Source organism: Pongo abelii, chromosome 16 (assembly GCF_028885655.2).
Source record: "Pongo abelii isolate AG06213 chromosome 16, NHGRI_mPonAbe1-v2.0_pri, whole genome shotgun sequence".
Taxonomy (NCBI): domain Eukaryota; kingdom Metazoa; phylum Chordata; class Mammalia; order Primates; family Hominidae; genus Pongo; species Pongo abelii.
The window spans coordinates 69,301,546-69,322,897 of NC_072001.2; the positions used below are offsets into that span (position 1 = coordinate 69,301,546).

General features: G+C 47.4%; 1 protein-coding gene across 7 annotated transcripts in view; it reads right to left on the reverse strand.

Moving 5' to 3' along the window:
- Positions 1-21,352, reverse strand: part of MEGF11 (multiple EGF like domains 11) — a 374,950-nt gene that overhangs the window by 294,643 nt on the left and 58,955 nt on the right. The window lies entirely within an intron of this gene.

Genomic DNA, 21,352 nt, shown 5'->3' on the forward strand with positions numbered 1-21,352 from the left:
GGTTCTTCTATATATAAGATCACATTGTCTACAAACAGTGACAATTTTACTTCCTGTTTTCCAATTTGGATGCCCTTTATTTCTTTCTCTTGCCTATCTCTAGCTAGGATTTCTAGTACTATGTCAAATAAGAATGGTGAAAGCAATCTACAGATCCAATGCAATCTCTATCAAAATACCAATGACAGTCTTTACAGAAATAGAAAAAACAATCCTAAAATGCGTACGGAGCCACAAAAGACCCTGAAGAGCCAAAACAATCCTGAGCAAAAAGACAAAGCTGGGAGCACCACACTACCTGACTTCAAAATGGACTGCAAAGCTATAGTAACCAAAAAAGCATGGTATTGGTATAAAAACAGACATATAAGCCAATGAAACAGATTAGAGAACCCAGAAATAAATCCATGTATTTGCAGCCAACTGATTTTCAACAAAGGGACCAAGAACATACATTGGGGAAAGGACATCGTCTTCAATGAATGGTACTAGGAAAACTAGATATCCATTTGCAGAAGAATGAAACTAGAGCCCTATCTCTCATCATATAGAAAAATCAACTCAAAATCTGTTAAAGACTTACATGTAAGACCCATTACTATAAAACTACTAGAAGAAAACATAGGGGAAATACTTCAGCGTATTGATCTAGGTGAAGATTTTATGGGGAAGACTTCAAAAGCACAGACAACAAAAACAAAAATAGACGAATGGGACTATATCAAACTAAAAAGTTCTACACAACAATGGAATCAACAGAGTGAAGACACAATCTATAAAATTGAAGAAAACATTTGCAAAATATTCATGGGACAAGGGACTAATATCCAGAATATATAAGGCACTCAACAACAACAACAACAAAAACACATAATCCCATTAAAAACTGGGCAAATGATCTAAACAGACATTTCTCTAAAGAAGATACACAAACGACCAATAAACATATATAAAAATGTTCAACATCACTAATCATCAGGGATTTGCAAATCAAAACCACAATGAGATGTCATCTCACCCCAGTTAAAATGGTTATTATCAAAAAATAACAAATGCTGGTGAGGATGCAGAGAAAAAGGAACTCTTACAAGCTGTGGGTGGGAATGTAAATGATGACAGCCATTATGGAAAACAGTATGGAGGTTTCTCAAAAAACTAAAAATAGCACTACCATAGGATCCACCGGTCCCACTGCTGGGTATTTATCCAAAGGAAAGGAAATCAGTATGTTGAAGAAATACCTGCACTCCCATGTCTATTGCAGCACTGTTCACAATAGCCAAGATATGGAGGGTAGGGAGGCTGGGGTGGCGGGGGGATAAAGGAGATGTCTGCCAGGCATACCCTCTTTCATACAGTAGCCTTATGTAGCTATTTAGACCTAAATTAATCAAAATAAATAAAATTTAAAACTCAGAGCCTCATTCACACCAGTGACTCAGCCACATCTCAAGAACTCAACGGGCACACACGGCTAGTGGCTACTGCAATGGCCAGTGTTGACAGAAGACATCTCCATCACTGCAGAGGACCCTTTGGACAGCTCCGGTCTAGAAGCTAAACTTTGTTTTTGGAAAGTGCTTCATCTTGCATTGCTGATTTTTTCTTGCTGCTGAGCCAGCCCATTTACTCCAGTCCTCTGCTCTGGGGAGGGTCCCGGATGGTTTTAGGATGAAGCTGGGCCAGATGACCACAGGATAAGGGTTCTGTCTGCCTGAGAGATGGCCTTGGGTGTTTCAGCCACCTACCAGATCCTGAGAGGAACAGTCAAGCTAACAATCATCTGGCACCTGAGAGAAGTTCCCCACAGATCTTAAGCTTGAAGCAATGACAAAGTTCACAGGCCATGCCTAGGCCAGCCCACTCCCTCCCTTACCATTTGATCTAACCCCTGGTAACTCCCACCTTTCAAAGATACTACACCTTGGGTGGGCCTAGAGGAGAAAGAATCAGAGAACATTTTAGGGGCTCCAGGATTTGGGAGATTTCTGCAGACATGACCAAAGGGAGCTCAAAAAACCCCAGAGGTCATTTTGGGGTCCTCATCTTCCCCCAAATTATTCATATATATGGCTGGGAAAATCCCCACAAGGAGTTAAAAGCCAAGAAAATAACTTTGCTCTGATAGCGTAGATGCATGGCAGGGATGGGGTGGGGTAGTGGGAACCAGACAGCTAAATGGGTTATTGAGAAATTACAAGAGGCTTTAAAAAGTAGAAAACTTACCATATGTCAAGCCTATAATGTATAGACAATAATTATTTTCCACTGAATTTTTTTGTGTTTAATTTTGTGGTGACTATCTCCTTTTACATCATGTATTCAGCAATCACTCTTCTCCTTGCTTAATATGCACAGTAATCTTTCTCCTCCGATGTCACATATTCAATAATTCCTCTCCTCTGGTTCCAGGGGATGGGATGAGGGGAACGGCACATTTTAAATTCGTAACGGCTGTTTTTTGTTTTTTTTTTTTAACTTTACCTCCACCAAAGCACTGTAAGTATCGTGAGCTTCAAAAAGCAACTCAGAGCACAACACCCTGTCTGCCCCCGTCCCCAATTCCATTGCCTTTTTCTTTTTTTTTTTTTTTCTTTGAGACAGGGTCTCACTTTGTCACCCAGGCTGAAGTGCAGTGGCACAATCACAGCTCACTGCAGCCTCGACCTCCTGGGTTCAAACAATCTTCCTGCCTCAGCCCCTAGTGTAGTTGGGACTATAGATGCACGATACCAGGCCCAGCTAATTTTTGTACTTTTAGTAGAGATGGGGTTTTGCCATGTTTCCCAGGCTGGTCTGGAACACCTGAGCTTAAGCGATCTGCCTGCCTTGGCCTCCCAAAGTGCTGGGATTACAGGTGTGAGCCACCATGCCCGGCCCTTCTCTTTCACTGATTAACTGATTGATTCAGGGTCTCACTCTGTTGCCCAGGCTAGAGTGCAGTGGTACCATCACATCTCACTGCCTCTATACCCCCACCGCCACTCCACTCAAGCAATCCTACCTCAGTCTCCCAAATAGCTGGGACTACAGGCTAACCATGCTCTGCTAATTTTTAATTTTTTGTAGATGAGGGAATCTCACGATGTTTCCCTGGCTGGTCTTAAAACTCCTGGGCTCAAGCGATCTGCCTTCCTCGGCTTCAAAAAGTGCTATGATTACAAGCGTTAGCCACCGCGCCTGGCTCTTCACTGCCCTTTTGAGGGCTTTTCTCTGGTCTGCCTCAGCAACCAAACAGGCCAGAGAATGGAGCACTGGGCAGTTGTCCAGCTCCATCCCAGTTAACACAAGTCATGAGACCTCTAAATGAAAACTTGCTCTTCCTATTAATACCTGTTTGCAGTGGTCTACCCTGGTCTGTTTAGGTCACGGCCAGCTCTGTTTGTTGCTGGCCATGAGGTTTTAGCACCTGAGTTCCCCAGATATTGTTTGGTTCTTCCCCTGCATGTGGCATGCACAGCAGTCAGGAGAGCAAATCCAGGACCTAGGTAAGACAAGCAGGTGCCTAGGGCAGCATTTAAGGAAGCCTGCACTCTCAGGTGCTGACCCTGCATTTGCAGACCCTGAGAGTGAGTGCCTCCTTAAATGTTTCAGCCCCAGGTGTTCAGCTTGCTTCATCCGGGTCCTGGGTCCCAGCCCTTCAGAGGGACCAATCCCTTGCCTGTCTGAAAGTCAGAAGCAAAAGAGAGAGAAGGAGAGTGGGGGTGGGGGATAGACACAATACCAAGAAGAAGTGATTCGGAAAAAGGTCATTAAAATGCTTCAACAGACTCCAAACTCTGAGAGTTGTTTTTTTTTTAAGACAGAGTGGAACTTAGCAGGAAATCAATCAACACACATGCTGAAAACTTATTCCATGACAAAAAAGAAACAAAAACCCCATAAATTCCTGTAGCCTCCGGGTAGCCAGTGTCTACTGCTGCTAATTAATTTTCCAGTACTTTCACTCTCCGGATATCTCAAAACAGGGTCAATCTGTCAGCCCCAGGAAGCATCACAGCCCCAGCTCTAGGAGGTTGGTGATTCTGTTTTGTTTTGGTTTGTTTTTGAGATGGAGTCTCTCTCTGTCACCCAGGCTGGAGTGCAGTGATATGATCTCAGTTTACTGCAACCTCTGCCTCCCAGGTTTTAAAGAGTCTCCCCTCTTAGCCTCCTGAGTAGCTGGGACTACTGGTGCATGCCCCCACACCCAGCTAATTTTTGTATTTTTAGTAGAGATGGGGTTTCACCACGTTGGCCAGGCTGGCCTTGAACTCCTGACCTCAGGTGATCCACCTGCCTCAGCCTCCCAAAGTGCTGGGATTATAGGCGTGAGCCATTCCGCCCGGCGGGAGGTTGGTGATTCTGGAACTTCTGCCACACATGGGAGGAGGGGAGCAGAAGAGCCCGAGCAACTCACAGAGCTTCAGGAACAGGCTCTCCGCCTGTGAAGCTCTGAATCTCCATTCACCCTGCAGTGCTACCATGTCCCTGAGCCTGCTCAGGCCAAGAGGAACAGCATGCGAGAATGTAGAGAGTGCAACCAGGAAAAACCTACCTCCCTGTCTCAGTTTCCCCAAATGCAAAATAAGGAGATTGTACTCAACCCGGTTTCAGGTTCCCAAACCCATGTTACCCCACCCAGAATTAAAGCCACGTGGATACTCAACTATGAACTCCTTGAAGACAAGGATTGTCTTATCTCTGCAACCCTGCCCCTGCCACCCCCCCCACCCCCCCCAACACACAGTGCCTAACACCCTCTGACACACAAACGGTGCCTAACAGAGGACTGCTGGATTGCTCTGTCTCCTACTCTCCTGGTCCTGGCCTGTCCTCACCATCAGAACCAGGCAAGGGTTTACCAAGCCCTCAATAGCTGGGAGACCTGTAATCCAGAAACCTTGCTCCCAAGAGTCCCTTCTTCCTGCCAACTCTATAAGCTCATTGGTATCTCCCAAAGGAACAAAAAAGGACAGAGATCTGACTCTGTAAAGTTCTCCACAGTTGAAAAATTCAAATTACAACTCCAAATAGCCTGTGACTGACAGTCATCTTCTGCACTCTGAGCCCCAGAGGAACAAGCAAGCCACTGGTAGCCAGGGCCCTGCCCTGACCCCACTCTTCAGAGAGAATGTGAAGGAGCTAGAACATTCCCCAGGACTCCAGAGCAGATGGGCAAGCAGGGAGGTTCCAGGCAGCTGCACCCCTAGGACCTGAGGTTTGGTCACCTTCCTGTGTGCCCTTCCTGAGAAGGTGACCGGATGAACCAAAGACCCTCCATGTCCCTTCTCAGGGAACCTCAATGCCACACACAACCCCCTCCCCATACCCCATCCTGAGCCAGCCCCACAGAGTCAAATGGTGATGCTGTTTTCCTTCACAGAGACCCAGGAGCCCTCGCCTCACAGGCGGAAGGACACAGTCTCATCCCCCTCCCGAGAGGGGCTTGTAGTTTCCTTTTTTATGCTTTTTTTTTTTTTTCTGTTTCCTTAAACAGTATGTGCCTAGAATGAATACCAGGCTGTCTCTGGCAGAAAAAAAGGAGCATGAAGGAGAAATGTGAGAGCAGTAATCCATCGTAACACTTTAGGGGAAACTGCAAGCAATTTCCATTCTATTGATCCTCCCTGGGCATCAAAGCCACACTGAGTTTATTTGGAAAATTAAATTCTGGAGCATGTAGCATGAGGGGGCTCTAGTTAAGTTGTCTAGCTCTACGGCCACAATTTAATTACATTCTCACTCTGCCTCTCCATTTACATACAGCAAAGGAACTGGGCTGCCTGGTCCAGGCCCCTAATCGGCCCTGGCTGTGACCCTGTGCCCACAACAGAAGAGCCTTTTGCATCTCAATTGCCCTCAGCTGACCACTCACCAGCTCCTCCGGCTGCGCTCATTTACATCTTATGCGATTTTTAACAGAATATATTCATTAAAATGTAAATGTTTGCTAAAGTAACCTAATTTTAAGCATTTGCTCCTTTTCCAAAGGGAAGATTCTTATCTTAACAAAAATCTGTTATTATTAGAAACAAAGTAACATATTACTTAGGCAAAAATTAGATACAATGTGTTATCCATTTGGGGAAGAAGCTAAGAATCAATGTCTGATTGGTGTTGCCTGTTGTTATCAGACTTTGAAGATTCACAGAATTTGTGTCGTTGTTGTTGTTGTTGTTGAGACAGGGTCTCACTCTGTCGCCCAGGGTCTGGAGTGCAGGGGCACAATCACGGCTCACACGGCTCACTGCAGCCTCAACCTCCCAGGCTCAGGTTTTTGTTTTTGTTTTTTTTCAGAATTTGGAGGTTCACAGAACAGTAAGATTTATGCACACTTGCACGCATGCACACACATTCACACTTTAGTGAGCCTGGCAGAAATTTGCCAGCTTTTTATTTGGCCACATAAGGACTTTGCAGTCATCTTCTATTCTCTTCTACTATAACTTCTACTATCATCCCAATTTCGTGAATACCAGGGATGTAGGATGCCAATCTTAGAAAGAATAGTCCTTAATAGTGAATACATTTAGCTTCATGAAGAACTCACCATGCTGTTCTCATTTTCCTAATCTCATCTGTGGAAACTTAGCTACAGTCTAGCAGAGGTCCACAGACCACCCTTGGGAACCACAGGCATAGACTAATTTTTCTTAATTAAATTTTTATTTAGGGCCAATGCTGGGGGAGGGGCGCTGTGTCTCTGCCACTTAACAGCCCTGGTAATTGAGAGCAAAGTTCTTTTCACAGTGGTCCAGAGGAACTGACCTCCCATCCTGTGAGATCCATGAGTACTAATCTGTTTGCTCCTAAATGAGGAAGGGCTCCACTGAAGTTCTCCTAGAGGAATGTCCCCTTGGGCAACCAGCCAGACCTTCTGCCCAAGCCCCACCAAACCAGCACAGAGCCTGGCATTTGGTAGAGTCTCATTAACAGTTGCTGAATCCCTCTGAAAAGTCATTGGGCAGCCCCCTCCCTCACAGTGGAACTCCTCCCATATTTCCCAGCCTCCTCCTCTGCAAGGCACCCCCTCTAAGGACAACAGCAGGTGGAATAGGGAAGGAGATAGACATGCCTTTTGAAGATCTCGGGACCAACAGCAAATAGAGTCTGCCAGTCCTCATACCCCTCCACGGGCCTGCTCCCCATCCTCTCACAAGCCCTGAGATTCCTTTGAAGGAAGTAACTTTTCCTGCCAGTTGTAGGTGCCACAGGTAAGCAGGAATGGCAGATAGAACCACGGCGTGTGGGTGTTTGATCCTCGGGGCCCACACCAGAGGGAACATCAGCAGTATTTGACAAGCTGACCAGCTGTCCCAAGAATAGAACTGTCATTAAGCCAACAGGGAAATCATTACCTGATCTATAAATGATCACACAGGAGTAAGAACTGTCACCTCCTTCTGAGGAGTTTGCAGAATCGGGATTTTAAACAGACCTGCAAACTGGTGCAACACTGAGCTCCCTGGAGCAGCTGGTGTATTATTCACAGGGAGAAAAAAAAAAAAAACAGAAGTTAAGGCACTTCAGGAGCTCAAGGGAAAAGAGAAGGTCTCAGGGACTCTGACTATCAAAGGATTTCAGACCATCCCTGGTGTCAGCTACAAACTTAACTCAAAGGAAAACATAACTATTCAGATCTTCTGCCTGACAGTTTGGAGGCCTGCAAGTCTCCATGGTCTTTCCACTTGTAAAATAAGCGATGGGAGTTAGGGCTGCAGGCAACCTGGGTCATTTAGTCTAAGACACTTCTTTCACTAAGACACAGACTCAGGTTCCACCCACGAGGATGAAGCCGTTTACGGTGGAGAGAAGCTGGAAACATCTTTAGGTGTCCCTCACCCATGAGGAGTAGCAGGAAGTGGAAACACATTATGGAGAACTCACCATCAATAAAGAGCTGCATATCGGATGTATGCAGAGCAATATGGTTGATCACAATAACGCGGTGTTAAGTGAGAAAAGCTGAAATGGAAGATTTGTAGCACAATAAAATGTATGTTAATTTAAAACACACACAGAGAATGACACTACATATTTTACAATGATACACTACTTGCATATTTTAGAACATATTCCAAACACTTCAGAGTGGGTGTCTGCGGGAGTGAGGAGAGGGGAAGGAGAAGATACACACAGTGGCTGGGCGTGGGGGCTCACGCCTGTAATCCCAGCACTTTGGGAGGCTGAGATGGGAGGATCACCCGTGGTCAGGAGTTCGAGACTAACCTGGCCAACATGGTGAAACCCTGTCTCCAGTAAAAATACAAAAATTAGCCAAGCATGGTGGCTCATGGCTGTAGTCCCAGCTACTCGGGAGGCTGAGGCAAAAGAATCGCTTGAACCCAGGAGGTGGAGGTTGCAGTGAGCCGAGATCGCACCACTGCACTCCAGCCTGGGCAATGGAGCAAGATTCCATCCTGCCACCAACACCCCGTGCCACCCACACCCCCCCGCCAAAAAAAAAAAAAAAAGAAAGAAAACGGATGCCACGAAGCAAAAGAAAGGCCAAACAAAAGCTGTTCATGACAATGAGTTATTAACTAAGTGTAACTGACTCAACTCCCTCCACCTGAAGTCCACAGAAAAGGAAAGAATGTGAGGTCCAGAGAGCTTAGGACAGGGCTTCTCAGACACCTGGGGATCGGGGATCCTGTGAAAATGCAGATTCCAAGTCAGGAGGGCTGGGCAGTGGGGATGGGGCTGAGGGTGTGCCCTTCCAACAAGCTCCCAGCTGATGTAGATGCCGCAGTCCTATGGACCTCACCTTGCGCTGCAAGGTCTCAAGAGACTTAACCAAGATATAAATTGAGCAGCAAAGTCCGAATAAGATTCTATATGCAGTGTAGATGAATCTCAAAATAATTATGCTGCATGAAAGAAGACAGGCAAAAAAAGAGTACATATTCATAAACTATGCTTCCATTTATATAAACTTCTAGAAAATGCATACTAATATATAAAAATGAAAGGCAGATCAGTGGTTGCCTGGACATCGGGCTGGGGGACAGATGAATTAACAAAGAAAACTCTTGGGGGTGATGGATATATTCACTATCTTTATTATGGCGATGGTTTCCTGGGAGTATACATATGTCAAAACTCATCAAATTGTAATGCTTCAAATATGTGCAGTTTAATATGCATCAATTATACCTCCACAAAACTGAAAACAAAAAAAGAATCTAGGTGGCCTTCCTCCCCACACGTTCCACATTGAAGATGCCTGTTTCCACTTCAAGCTGAGCTGAGCAGCTTTTCAGCTAGCCTGTGGTCTCCAGGGCTGGAACCCATCCCCCTCCCTCTTCCACAGCTCCCACCATCTCACCAGGGCCGCCCTAAGAATCCATGCCCCGATTTCACCTTCACCCTCCGTTCCCCATCCATTCTCCACAAAGCAGTCAGAGTGATCTCTTTAAATTACAGATCTGACTACATTACTGCTACCTCACACCTCCTCACTCTCCCCACAACCCCAAACCACCCCCTCATCGCTAACTGCCCACCCTCTACCTTAAAATCCTTCAAGATGGAAGGGTATAAAGACCAAAACGTTCACCCTGCCCTGGGTGCCTCCCACCTACTTCCCCTCAACCCCTCTTTCCACCCCTCTCCTCTCACTCTCCACCCCTGCCTCGCTGACTTTCGAGGAGTTCTCCCAAAGCACCATGTTTCCGTCTGCTCAGGATATCTGTCTGTAACTCCCACCCCCAACCCCCTTCTCTTGCCTGGTGAACTCCTACACATCCCCCATCCCAGCTCAGCTCTCCTTCCCTCAGGAGTCTCCCCGCCTGCGTCCCAGCTCACCCAAACCAAGGCAGGCTTCTTTGCTTTACGTGTTCCTAGAGCCATATTCTTTTCCTTCCAAGCACTCACTCCATCTGCATGCTTCTGTCCCATGCAGCCCCCTGCACGAGTGTTTCATTCCTGCTTGTCTCTCGCACTGCACAGTACTCCCCAGGAAGGGCACTGGGTCTGTTCTGCACCCAACACAGTGCCTGGCACCCAGGATGTACCCCATACATACTTGTTTCTTGAAAGAATGTTTAGTGAATCCTCCAAAGGGGCCGTGGTCATCCCTAAGCAATGACATCTCTAGAATGTGGGGACAGCAGCTCATTTACAACCCCTGCTCCCTGCACCCTGCTCCCCCCCTGCAATGCCCTGCCAGCTCCTGCTGCCTCAAGTTCTGCAGAGAAGACCCACAACCCGCCCCTGTTCCAGCAGGAACTCCTGCCTCCCTCACGTCTACCCTGATCCTTACCATTCCTCTCAAAGCCACTTCGCATAAAGTAAATAGCACATTTGCTTTTGTGGGTTTTTTTTTTTTTCTTTCCACAATTTCAACACTGCTGTGTTTGGATATAATCATTTCCTCTCTGGGCTTGGATCCCAAACTCTGGCAGTGCTTTAAGGGTAGGAAGATAAGTGTCAGAGGACAATCTGGATTTAGACAAAAATCCCCTCCAGTAGGGCACACGCACTGGCCTGAGCACGTGAGTCCACCAAGCCTCTGGACTTGCTCCCCAGACCCTGTCAAAGACTCAGGAGATGGAGGAGTTCACCCCCAAGTGTGGGGAGGTGGTAGGGGAGGTGTCAGGCAGCAGAGACACCAGGATGGCAAAGGTCAGGGGCAGTGGGTCAGATGCCCAGCCAGCAGCCAGGCACCAGGTAGACCAGAACACCAGAAGCAGAGCCAGGGAGCAGGCTTGGTCCTTGTCAGAACTTCAGAGCCCTGGGCAGTCCTAGGAATTAAAGAGACAGGGCCACGCAGGGGCTCAAAAGGTCAAGCACATAGCCAGGCACACAGTTCAGAGGGTCTGGAGCTCCAAGCTGCTAGTTGCCTTCACTCTTGCCCTTCTCTGTGCCATAGCATTTGCTCATCATTTCCCCTTCTGAACCCTATTGAGGCATCAGGACCACTTCAGCAGCTACTGGGGAGGGGTGGGGGCAGCCCCCGGACCTTCCTTCATAGGGTTCAGCTTTGCCTAGACAGATGAGGACATGGAAAGGAATGGATGCCCATGAGCCCCAGACCCAGGTTGACCACTCCCCATACTTTTCAGGCTTCTCTATCACTTTAGATGTCACTGGAGAAGAGGAGGAATTTAACAGCATAGACCCTCTGGGAAGCAGAGAGGGTGACTCATGGTGAGCTGCCCCTGGGGTCTGGAGTGTGGCCCAGGAGCCTAGAGTGTTTGGAAGAAGAGCAGTTTTTGGAGCTGGGCAGCCAGCGGTGGTCTGTCTGCCCCGGGACTGGCCAGCAGCCTCTGGGCCCTCTCTGGGGTGCCGGGACCTCAAGCCATAGAGGAATCCCTTCTCTGCCCCCAAGCCATTGGAATTTGCCCTGTGGGGAAGGAGCTGGCATCATTCTCTGAGGGCTTAGAGCTCACCCAAGACAGTTTCCAGAAAGGAGACTGTGGGACAGGAAACAGGCCACCTACACATACTAGGAGATCATCCTCAAGCAAAGGCACCTGACAGATGTCTAGCTATGGGAGCACTCCCTGTCTCCATCTATCGAGCCCCGGGCTGTGTCCATCACTGAGTGGTACTGATCCAGCTAAGTCAATCAACCCTGCTGAGCCTCCACCCACTCACCCCGTGGACAGGGAATCAAATGCAGAGGCAAATGCCGTTTGTGTTAACGACAAAATCTAACTGAGAGATGGTCTAGACAGGCTTTCTCTCTGTCCTGTTTGGCCACAAAAACAGACATGATGATCCTCATTTACAAAAGGGGAAACTAGGATTCAGAAAAGTCAAGAAACTTGCCCAGGGTCACAGAGCTACTGATGGCTGAGCCAGGCCTTAAACTAGAGGCAGCACCGGCTTTGAAGTGAATCCTATCTACAATTTTGTCTTAGCTCTGCTGCCTACCAGCTGTGTGTGGCCTCAGGTGCGTTATTTAACCTCTCTGAACCCCAGCTTCCTCTCTTAACAAATGTGTTAATTATGATTATCTCTCAAAATGCAAAGAAGTATGAGCCAAGATGAAATATATGAGAGTGATGGTACATGGAAAGCAGTTAATGTTTGTTCCTTCTTTCCAATTCTAAATCTTAAAACATATTGTTTTGGGATCATTCCAACGTGGAGGTTACAAAGGACTTTCCTGGGGAAAGGGAAGCATTTCTCGAGAGAAATTGGAATCTAGGAACACACCTGGCCAAGCACTTCTCTGTCTTCAGTGATGCCGGCTCCTTTGTTCCCATCCCTCTCTCTGTGAAAGGACAGAAAGAGCGGGCCTTCCCAGATATCTGTCATGTTCTTCCACACACAGGGGAGCCCAGCTCCCTGTCCACTGGGGCACACACCTGCTCTCTGTGGCGCAGTGGCTGAGCCCAGGCCTGCCTCTGAGGGTGGAAGTCCTGTCGACAACCCCGAGACTGGCCACAGCTGGAGCGTCGCAACCAGGAACCACCAGGAGAGGGGCTGCCCCTCACACCCCCACCTCTCATTCCAGCAGGAAGGCTCTGGGTGGAGTTGGTGGCATTACGGCCGTCTTGTGTACTTACACGCAAAGCACGGTCTCTCCCACCTGGGACTCATTTCCCCTCATCCACAACCCTCAGAGGGGAGGAGCAATGGAACAGAGAGAAAAATGCCAAAAGATTGGCCAGGGTCGTGGGGCTTGATCTCAACAGCCCAGAGCTCAAGCTTCAGTCCATTTCCATGTATGATTCCAGCATCCTTAATGAAGAGTCCCACGTGCTTCCTGAGGATCCCCCAGCCGGCATCATACCTATGGCTTCCCTGTATCAGTGTGAACTCCATGATATTGATAACTGAACTGTGGTTATGGAAGAGAATGCCCTTGCTTTTAGGAAATACACATTGAAATGTTCAGGGGTAAAGGGGCATCTCCTCTGCAACTATCAAGCAGTTCAGGTATACACGCATGCACACACTTCCAACCTTAGCACTACTGACATTTTGGGCTGGATAATTCTGTGCTGGGGGTAGCTGGAGGACTGTCCCGTGCACTGTAGGACATCGAGCAGCATCCCTGGCCTCTATGCACTAATGTAGTAACACCCCCGCATGCCCCATCCTTACCCCAGGCATTTGAAACAACAAAATTGTCCAGAGATCGTCAAATGTCTCCTGGGGGACAAAAATTGCTTCTTGTTGAGAACCACTGGGGATCTATATATATATGAGAGAGAGAAGGGTAAAGAATATAAATTCTTGGTACTGTTTTTGTCTTTCCTGTAACTTTCCTGTAAGTCTGAAATGATTTCCAAATAAAAATTGTTAAAAAAATAAAATTTTATGAACACTTATGACATGAAAAGAAAGAAAGGAAGAAAAAAAAAAAACCTTGCCAGGTTACAGCCCTCTCTATGTCTGCCCCAAGGCCCTGACTCCCTTTGCTCACAGGTCAGGGATCCCACAGTGGAGGGCATTTAACCGCGGATCAGACCCTGCTAGACCTTCCCGCACACACGCTCATGGAAGCTCCATACTGGCTTGGTTCTGGTTTCCCCCCTCTGCAGATGGGGAGCCCAAGGCCCAGAGGGAGGGTCCACCTTGCCTGAGGCCCTGCAGCTGGGAGCACCAGTAGATACCAGTACCTGAACCCAGTATGCAGACTCCTGGCCTTCTCCTCCCCTCCACCTATTGGCCCTTGTCTACCTAGACAGCCTAGACAGCCATCTGGTGTTTTCCCTAGCCACCATCAAGCACCCCACAGAGCACCAGGTACCAAGCACTGAGGGGACACCCTTGCAGAAAGAAAATCGAAAGTTAACCACATGTGCAATTTTTTTTCTTTATCCTGTTTTCCTAAAGGGGGTTGCAGGGCTGGGCAAAGTTGCCTTTCAGATGCTTCCCAGTCAGCAGATTTTGCCTCCTACCTTCGCCTTACAATCTGTGATGATTCTGAGTGGAGCTGGCTAGTTGCTATTTGAAGCAAATTGGTTATCCAGGAAAAAGCAAAAGAAAAAACTTTAAACAAACAAATAATACAAGGAAAGCCACGGGGGAGGAGGGATAGGGAGAGAAGGAAAGCAAATTGCACAAATGCAAATTAGAATTATTTAAAAATTAAAAGTTACTTTAAATTATTTAACCTAATTACTGCCCCGTTCTCCCAGGGAGACAGTCACTTGTGTTCTGTGGAGCATGGAGGATTAAGCAGAATCCTCTGGCACTAGGGAGGGGAGGCCAAGGAATCCAAGCTTCAAAACCCCTCAGCGTGCTGGGGCGGGGTGGAGGCTGAGGGGAGGGGGACAGATGCCAGCGGGAAGGGGACGTGTAATAAACATAATGAATGTGGGTATCACACTTCATGCTTTACAGAGCACCTGCTCATTTTCTTTAATCCTCATGACTGCCGGAGGGGCCTGCGTTGTTATCCCCATTGCGCACATGGGGAAGCTGAGGTTGAGGCCCAAGGTCACACAGGTGATAAGCAGTAAACCCAGGCCTGGAGCCCTGCAACCCTGGGGCCTGCAGGAGCCCTCTCAGCTCTGCTGGGCTAATCCCCAGGAAGGACAATGAGAGGGGGCGCAGGAGAGGGCACCACTGGAGTCTCATCCTGCCTCTGCTGCTTCCCTGCTGAGTGATCTTGGGAAAGAAACCTCACCTCTCTGAGCCTCAGTTTCCTCATGGAAAAGATGGAGACGCTACTTCCCACAGGGCTGTTGAGAGGCTTGCGGGGGACAAGACATCTAAAGCCCCTGGCACTTAGTAGGTGCTCAAATAATGGGGCCTTAGAGTTCCAATGAGCAACAGGGGAAAGATGAGGGGCATTAAATCCCTACTCGAAAGCAATCGTATTCTTCTCAGGAGGCTGAAATGAAAGGATCACTTGAGCCCAGGAGTCAAGGCTGCAGTGAGCGCCGGGCGCGGTGGCTCACGCCTGTAATCCCAACACTTTGGGAGGCCAAGGCGGGCGGATCACGAGGTCAGGAGATCGAGACCATCCTGGCTACACGGTGAAACCCCGTCTCTACTAAAAATACAAAAAATTAGCCGGGTGCAGTGGCGGGCACCTGTAGTTCCAGCTACTTGGAAGGCTGAGGCAGGAGAATGGCGTGAACCCAGGAGGTGGACCTTGCAGTGAGCCGAGATAGCGCCACTGCAGTCTGGCCTGGGTGAAAGAGCGAGACTCCGTCTCAAAAAAAAAAAAAAAAAAAAAAAGGCTGCAGTGAGCTGTGATTGCACCACTGCACTCCAGCCTGGGTGATAGAGCTAGACCTTGTCTCCAGAAAATAAATTGTATAAAGCCCAGTGACCTGTTAAGCCAGTAGTTCTCAAATGGGCTGCATACTGGAATCATCAGGATGCTTTCAGAACTCCTGAAGCTCATATGGGCCCCCAGAGCAATCAAATCCAAATCTCAGCATGTCTAAGCTCTCTGGGTGATTCCAATGTGCAGCCACAGTTAAGGACTTCTGCGCTAATCTGTCTCCATTAGGATATAACACAATGGCATGGATTATTCTGCAGTTGGAAGGATTTAGGGTAGACACTAAATGGGGCTTTTCTTTTCTTTAAATTGTTTTGTAGAGGTGGGGGTCTTGCTATGTTGCCCAGGCTGGTCTCAAACTCCTGGCCTCAAGCGATCCTCCCACCTCAGCCTCCTGAGTCACCAGCACCGCAGGTGTGAGCTTTTCTAGAAGCCAGGTCCAAGGGAAGATGTAGAGTGTCTATGGGGATTGATAAGAGCAGAACTGAGCCCTTTGTGACCAAGGAAGGAAACAGGAGGAGGGGGCAGGGGCCTTCCAGAGGTCCTCCCAAGTCACACTTGAGACTAAACCAAGCAAGGTCCCTGGTAGGTAGAAAGGGAAAGGAGTGGAGGAAGAGGGTTTGTGGGTGGCCAAGAGATAGCACCCCTCAAAATGCCCGACCTTCTGAGATCCTTGCCCACCTGAGACCTCCAGAGGTCACCTGACAGCCTTCACCCCACTGAATCTCAGGACACACATGCCCTCCCTGGCGCCTCCACTCACCCCCCACAGCACACTAAGATTCACAATACATTCCATGCTGTGTCAGGCCCTGGGCACTACCCAGGGCTTCAATTTCCTTTTTATTAGTCCAGGAAGGGTCTAATTTGCATGTCATTTGCATAAATTTGCTTGTTTCAGTTCAAAAAAGACCCCAACTCCAAGCAGGTGAGATAAAATAAATTGGCTTATTTATTGTCCCTCCTGCTGCAATTGTATTCCAACCTAACATCAGGCTTCACAGAGTGTTCACAGGGGAGACTTTATTACAACACCTCAGCCTGGAGAGAAACTGCTGGAGGTGAGGACACAGCCCGGCTGGACTTCCAGGGTTGGGAGAAAAGCAAGTTTCTCCCCTCCAAATCAGGCCAGACTTAAGATGGAAGGCTGCCTCTGAAGAAGGAACACAGTAGATTCACTATTTTAACTATATCTCTTCCCCCCGCCCAAAAAAATAAACAGCAAAAACCCTACTTTGCTATCCCATCCTGCAGTGGGGACCACGGTGAAGTCTGAGGCCCTGCTGGAGGGAGGGCCACTCTCCCGGCTGGCCATTTAATTGATTATCGACACATTCTCAAGGCCAAAGTACAAAGGATTCGGCTGACTTTTAAGGTCCCTCCTGACTAAGCTTCTATACAGGGGTTTCAATGGATGTTCTGCATCACATAGTTGGGTGGAAAAATCCATTATCTTAACAGCTGGCACCAGGATGCCTCTGGGGGAAGAAAGCCTTTGATATATTGTCTGGGGGACCTGGACCCTGAGGGTCGGGATTGGGGGGGTGTTAAGTCTGGCAACCGCAGACGGAGCAGCACTGAGGCAGTACCAATGCAGGGCACTCATCCGCTTTCCCCTGAGGGGAGAGGAAGGCAAGATGGGGTGGGGCACAGGAGCGATGAGGGGTGACCAGTGAGAGTACCCGGTATGACAGCGGCCTCAGAGCAAGCCATCAACCCGGTTCAGATGCCCCCTTGAGGAGGGCATGGGAATGACACTGTCTTATCTTGATTTCAAAGGCCTGGGGGACCCCAGTGGATGCCTGGGTTATAAACTTAATAAAACACCTACTAGGCGGGGCCCAGTGGCTTACTCCTGTAATCCCAGCACTTTGGGAGGCCGAGGTGGGTGGATCACAAGGTCAAGAGATCGAGACCATCCTGGCCAACATGGTGAAACCCCGTCTCTACTAAAAATATAAAAAAAATTAGCTGGGCATGGTGGCGCGCGCCTGTAATCCCAGCTACTCAGGAGGCTGAGACAGGAGAATTGCTTGAACCCAGGAGGTGGAGGCTGCCGTGAGCCGAGATCATGCCACTGCACTCCAACCTGGGCGACACAGCAAGACTCCTTCTCAAAAATAAATAAATAAATAAAAAATAAAAAGACCTACTAAATAAATGGTAGTTCAACAAATATTGAGGGCTTACTCTGAACAAGGCATTATGCTGAAATCGTTATAATGGCCAGGCGCAGTGGCTCACACTGTAATCTCAGCACTTTGAGAGGCCGAGGTGGGGAGATCACTTGAGGCCAGGAATTGGAGACCAGTCTAGCCAACATGGTGAAACCCTGTCTCTACTAAAAATACAAAAAGTTAGCCAGGTGTGATGTTGTGCACCTATAATCCCAGCTACTTGGGAGGCTGAGGCACGAGACTCCTTTGAACTGAGGAGATGGAGGTTGCAATGAGCCAAGATCGTGCCACTGCACTCCAGCCTGGGTGACAGAGCAAGACTCCATCTCAAAAATAAAATAAAATAAAATAAAATAAAATAAAATAAAATAAAATCTTCATAATGAGCCTAGGATATAGGTTTTATAATTACCCCAATTTACCGATGAGAAAAACTGAGGTTCAGAAAGGCTACATCATTTGCCCAAGGTCACAGAACTAGAAGGTAATGAGCCAGGATTTGCCCCTTAACCACTACTATATACAATACTAGGCAGGCTTCTCAGCCGTCCCATAAAGGCAGGAAGAGCAACATTATTGGAGATGAGGAGCCAGCATTTCTGTGAATCTGATCCACCTAAAATCATCAGCTAATAAGTAGGATCTTCTGATTCCTGGCGTGGGGCCCTTTGCACTATATCATTTTGCCTCCGTCTGCGATGTCACCAACACGAAATGATTCTATAATTTGGTACTAGCTATTCATTGGCAACATGGCACCTGGCAGTGGTGTGATGGAGAGGAATGGGGCAGCACCAAGGACATTCCCAAACATCCCAATCTTCCCTAAATTGGGAAATATTCACTGGAATGCACCAAACAATCCCTGGATCGATATAAATCCTTAAATCCATTTCTGTTTTCAGATTAGTACCATGTGTTAACAAACTGTCAGTATACAAAGGCAGAACCCATGCTAAATATACCATTTTAACATTTCGTGAAGACTCCTAGGTACTTCTAGTTATGGAAAAAATCCTGCTCTTTGACTCCAAACCCATTATGAGTCTACATATTGTGCTCACATCCTCTCTCTAGATGTCTGGGCTTAGACTGAAGCCGACTCATTTGTGTTCATATAGCTGCACAGTGACTGCCTGGACCCTTTCAAAAGCTTTCGACTTCATTCGTTGATTCATGCAACAGAAATCTGTTCAGCACCTACTAAGTGCCAGACGCCGTGTTAAGCACAAGAGGTACAAGGTTAAGTAAAGTAGGTGCAGACCCTAAACTCATGGAGCTTACAGTCCTCTAGGAGAGCAATATAATAGAATAATTAGATAAGTATATAAGTACTAACTATAATATATTTACAGTTAACTCATGAACTTCAAGGGTCCACTTACCCACAGATTTTTTTCTGACCAAACATAGATCAAAAATACAGTATTTGTGGGATGTGAAACCAAGGACATGGAGGGCTGACTTTGTATACGTGGGTTCTGCAGGTTCAATTACAGAACTTGAGTTTGTGTGGAATTTGGTATATGAGGGAGTCTGGAACAGTATATGTCCCACATATACCAAGGGAAGGCTCTATATTAGTTTGCTCAGGCTGCCGAGCAAACTAATATACAGCCATATATTATATTATATTATTCTGTTATAAATATATTGCTTTCCTGGAGGACTGTAAGCTCCATGAGTTTAGGGTCTGCACCTACTTTGCTTAATGTAATAAATACCACAGAACAAGTAGCTCAAACAGAAATTTATTTCCTCAGTGTGAAGAGTCTTTAAAGAACTAAAAGTAGATCTACCATTTGATCCAGCAATCCCACTACTACGTATCTATCCAGAGGAAAAGAAGTCATTATACAAAAAAAGATACTTGCACACACGTTTACAGCAGTACAATTCGCAATTGCAAAAATATGGAACCAGCTCAAATGCCTATCAATCAATGAGTGGATAAAGAAAATGTGGTATATATACCATGGACTACTCAGCCACAAAAAGGAATGAAATAACGGCATTTGCAGCAACCTGGATGGAACTGGAGACCATTATTCTAAGGGAAGCAACTCAGGAATGGAAAACCCAACATCATATGTTCTTACTCATAAATGGGAGCTAAGCTGTGAGGACACAAAAGCATAAGAATGATACAATGGGCCGGGCATGGTGGCTCACGCCTGGAATCCCAGCACTTTGGGAGGCCGAGGCGGGTGGATCACCTGAGATCAGGAGTTCAAGACCAGCCTGGCCAACATGGTAAAACCCCATCTCTACTAAAAATACGAAATTATCTGGGTGTGGTGGCACACACCTGTAGTCCCAGATAGTCAAGAGGCTGAGACAGGAGAATCGCTTGAACCCAGGAGGCGGAGGCTGCAATGAGCCAAGATGGCACCACTGCACTCCAGCCTGGGCGAGACAGAGCAAGACTCTGTCTCAAAAAACAAACAAACAAAAAGAATGATACAATGGACTTTGGGGACTCAGGGAAGAAGTGGGGAGGGGGAGGAGTGAGGGATAAAAGATAACATATTGGGTACAGTGTACACTGCTTGGGTGGTGGGTGCACCCAAATCTCAGAAATCACCACTAAAGAACTTCTCCATGTAACCAAACATGACTTGTTCTCCCAAAAACCTATGAAATTAAAAATAACTAACATAAAAATTAAAAATTAATGTAGTCTCTAAAAAAAAACAAACATAATGCAAAGACAAGTTTTGAACCACATTTGTGCATTTGGGCTTGTCCTCACTTGCTGCTCTTGACAACCAGGCTAAGCCTGGGTTAGCCTGCTAGATTGTAAGCGGCACGTGGTCTAGTTATGTCCATTGTCCTTGAAAAAAAAACAAAAGAAAGAAATGTATGTCCTCACAGTTCTGGAGGCTAGAAGTCCAAGATCAGGGTGCCTATGGGACTGGTTTCACTCTGAGGCCTCTCTCCTTGGCTTGTAGATCCCATCTTCTCTGTATGTCTGTGTCTTAATCTCTTCCTATGATGATGCCAGTCATATTGGATTTAGGGCCCACCCATATGAACTAATCTTATACTACTTACCTTTTTAAAGGCCTTATCTCCAAATATAGTCATATTCTGAGGTATGGGGGGTTAGGACTTCAACATCTGAATTTTTGAGGGATACTGTCAGTCCACAACAACATTCTAAGACATAAAAGTTCAGGGATATATAACAGTAAGAGCAGATAACAGGGACTCTGGGAGGGGTCACTGAAGGTCTCCCTAAGGAAGTCACAGCTGGGTTGTGTCCTAGCCTGGGTTCCCCCACAAGCAAACCTAAGACAAAGGTATATGTGCAGGTTGTTTATTTGGGAAGTGAGCCCACAGGGCAAGAGAGAGGTTCAGGAGGAGAGGAACAGAGAAGGAGGGAGAGCAAATACAGCTATGGGCCAGCACTGCAGGCAACTGGGCTCCATCTTACTTGGACTCCTAAGGAGGGTTCCAGAACGTCCATCTGGGAAATGAGACGGGGAAGCATTTATCCATCACTGCTGTCCCCACTGGCTAGGGACAGCCACACTGCTGGTGTTAACTCCTGAACTTCTACACTAGCATGTGGGTTCCCTCCGAGGTCTCTCACCTGTGTCAGAAAAGCCCCAGGACAGGAAGCAAGAGGTATGTGGAATGGGCTGTGGTGGGGCCCTATCAGGTTGCATCTGTGCAAAGCTGGTCAAAGCCTGTGTGGAACTGGTCACTACAGCAGGGGCTGGAGTAAGACGTGGTGGGGAGTGGATGTGAAGTGAGGCTTAAGCGGTGTCCATACAAGCTGTGAACTGCAGGATGAGTAGGAGTTAACCAGAGCGGGGTAAGTGGCGGGAAGAGCTTTCCAAGCTGAGGAAACAGTGTGTGCAAAGGCCCTGAGGCAGGAGGGCACACAGAGAACTCAGAGCACTAAATGAAGGCCAGTATGGCTGGAACAGGGGGAGAATCAGTGCTGGGAGATGAGGCTGGGAAAGCAGGCAGGTGGTACATGGTGCAGGCC